Below are 3,419 nucleotides of genomic sequence, written 5' to 3' on the forward strand. Positions count from 1 at the left end.
GATGGGCTAGAGGCTATGATTCTACCTTGACTGTTGGGGAAAACCACAGATGAAAAGGCAAAAAATAAAAACACACAAAAAATTACCTACCATTGAGTGCTATGGCTTAGCTTAAAAACCTTTAAATATAGAAGAGTTCTTTTGTAGCTACTGTGCTTTTTCTACCGACTGTATCTCCTCTCCTATCAAACAAGGATGGTATGAATATCCTGGTGAGGAGTGTCTTGGCCTCGGGAGTCCATCAGGGCCATATTTAGAACTTGGCTCCTGCAAAGACCTGGAGCCCGCACACCCTCCCAGGCCAGCGTTCTGTTTGGGCAGAGGCCGCCAGGTGCCTGATTGCACAGAGAGATGGGATGGGATCACTCAGTGTGACAGTCAGGGAAGATTTCACAGATCGCGAGTGTTTGCAGGGGCTAGTCACAATCGTGCCATGGAAACGTGGCCTGCCATCTTCCTGCTAAACGGGGGGGATCTGCCAAGCAGGAGGCCAAGGTCACACGACAGCACTGCTCCTTTGGATGATAAACCCAGAGAAAGAAACGCCTGTGGTGTGACGTGGGTGGATACCATTGTTTGAAAAAAAAATCCCAAACTCTGTTCTTTACCTGATCAGCCAGCAAGCACAGGGAAATTGGAGTTTAACATCACTCAGTGGATAATAAGCCTTTAAGTAATGACATTTTTGCAGTCCGTCCTCAAAGGAGTCCAATGCCAACTTTGTTGTAAGGCAGATGGTGGGGAAAAGGTGGATGTGAATCTGATCATTTAGCAGGCAAATTAATTTATGTGACAATAACCAGCCTCCAAATTGGGTTTATTGACTCATTACATTTTCTCCCTATGAAATTTAGTAAAATGCCAAACTCTATGTTTTAAAGGAGCTGAAGGTTATTTTCTCATTTTAAAAGGGGCACATTCAGCATTTGTTAGGATCTATATGAACAATACTCCCACAGCTTCAAGGTAGTTGGTGATTTTTCTGTAGTTTCCAGATAATTTGTTGGTAATAAAATTTTGGTCCCCTCAGCAATCCTTAGTTAATCTTAAAAATAATAAATAATAATTTAATAAATAATAATTAAATAATAATTATTTAATTGCCAGGTCACATTTTTTTAGGAACCCAAGTAATTAAGAAAATAGATTCAGTAAAACTTCAAATTATTTTGATAAGTAAAAAAAAAAAAGAAAGAAAGAAAGAAAGAAGGAATGAAAGGAAAGAAGGTTGAGGTGAAAATGTTAATGTCATTTTAGCTGCTCCTTGAGTTTGCAAGGCCTGCTTGTAATAGAAAGATTGTCTTATTTGACCTGCTAAAGCCAAAGTAATGAAAAGGAAGGGCTTTGACTCTAGAAAATCAAGAAGAGAAACAGAAACACAGACATTATTGATTAAACCATAGACTGTGCACTAAATTCTTCTAACCCAGACCTCAGAATTGCTGGCTGGCCCTGCAGGACCATGTCGGTGTCCATCCAAAGCGTCTCTGAAGGTGGCCTTGTGCTGGCAGCAGCTGGATGCTCCTTGGACAGGTGCTCCAGGCCCTGCCAACCCCACTGCAGACTCCTGGACCTGCTCATCTCGACTTTTAAAAAGCCACATCTGGGCTTCCCTGGTGGCGCAGTGGTTGAGAGTCCGCCTGCTGATGCAGGGGACGCGGGTTCGTGCCCTGGTCCGGGAGGATCCCACATGTCACGGAGCGGCTGGGCCCGTGAGCCATGGCCGCTGAGCCTGCGCGTCCAGAGCCTGTGCTCCACAACAGGAGAGGCCACAACAGTGAGAGGCCCGCGTACTGCAAAAAAAAAAAAAAAAAAAGCCACATCTTCCCCAAATTTTCTCGCTTTAGCTTTTGCTTATCTCCACAAGCCAAGAAAATTGGCTTGTGGAGATAAGCAAAGAGGTTTCCTTTTTGTCCACAAGACAAAAGCAATCAGTGTGGGGACCATGCTTTTAAATGTATCTTTTAACAAAATTATCACATATATATATTGTTTTTTTTTCTTTTTTCTTTTGGCTGTGTTGGGTCTTAGGTGTGGCACCCTGTGGCATGTGGGCTTCTATCTGGTTAATTCCCTGACCAGGGATCCAACTGCATGCCCTGCACTGGGAGGCAGATTATTTACCACTGGGCCACCAGGGAAGTCCCTACACATTCTTGTCTGCACAAATGTGAGTGGCGTGGATGGATACAGGCTAACAAGGGCGTGTTCCTGGCCCCTCCAGAGCTGCTTCTGTGTGGCGTCTTTGTACGAGGCCCACAGAGGTCTGAGTGGGCTGAGGCTGCTCTATTTGTTCTCTAAATGAGTAGGCGGATCCTGTGATGCTGTCTGCTGCCACGCATGATTCACAGAACGACGTGTGAGTTCTCGGAACCGTGCGGCATCACACAGATTTTTCACTGCTGCATAATATTCTGGGGTGTAACTGCATCGAGTTTGTGTATCCAGGCCTTTTCTTTCCTCCTCTGAGAGGAGGACATAGGACACATCTTTCTCGTTGTGGGAAAAAACTCTAACTTCACCATTTTCTTATGTCTTGCCCAGAGGGAAGATCTGGCAGGACACATGGGAAAATAAGTATAGCAAAGCATAACTAGGATTAACGATCTTTAATGTATTTAGGAAGCCATGTACCCAACAGATTATTTCTGTAAAATGCTCTCAAGCTGGTCCACCCGGTATGTCCCCTAAAGCACACACTCCATTGCCTCCCCCCAGCCCAGGGGCCTCCCTGCCCCCTGCTTTTCTGCTCCTGCCTGGCCTTGAGCCTGACCGCAGACCATTCCTCCTATGACCTGGATCACGGCACCTTGTGCGCAAAGATCACTAACGGCTCTGCCAGCAGTCGGGTTTGGATTATCCGAATCCATATGCACTGATACTCAGGGCCCCTCGCAGCCCAGCCTCAGGACGGATGTTCTGACCCATCTCAACCACTGACCAGCCGTGGGCTTGTCCATCACGTCGCTGACCCTTTCCACGTGGCCGTTTCCACACGTCCACAAGGGGGGATCTTGACTGCGTAACCTGCGTCATTCTTGTCCATTGTGAGACCTTCAGCGCATCTCAGTGATGATCAAAGAGCTGGGAAACTGCTCGCGGCGCCAGCTCTCAGATCAGTGTATTTCATCCTCACTTCAACACGGTTTCAGTTCTTTTGAAGGATTTTGCTTCCGCTTTAAACATATGAGTACGGATGTTTATTGAAATCCAAATTCCCCTGGGCCCTGGCTCACTCACAGCCTGGCACCACTTGTGGTGACTGACGGGTGAGGTGGGCGGCTTTGGCCAGCAAGGCCTGTTTTAATCAAACGCTTTCATCTGAAAGGCAGTTCACAACTTCTGGGGGGCAAAGAATAGCTCCCTGCAGGGTGGACGTACAAAGCTGTGGTGCTGAACTCTTTAAACACTTTCAGCAG

Source organism: Lipotes vexillifer, unplaced genomic scaffold, assembly GCF_000442215.2.
Source record: "Lipotes vexillifer unplaced genomic scaffold, Lipotes_vexillifer_v1.1 scaffold69, whole genome shotgun sequence".
NCBI lineage: Eukaryota > Metazoa > Chordata > Mammalia > Artiodactyla > Lipotidae > Lipotes > Lipotes vexillifer.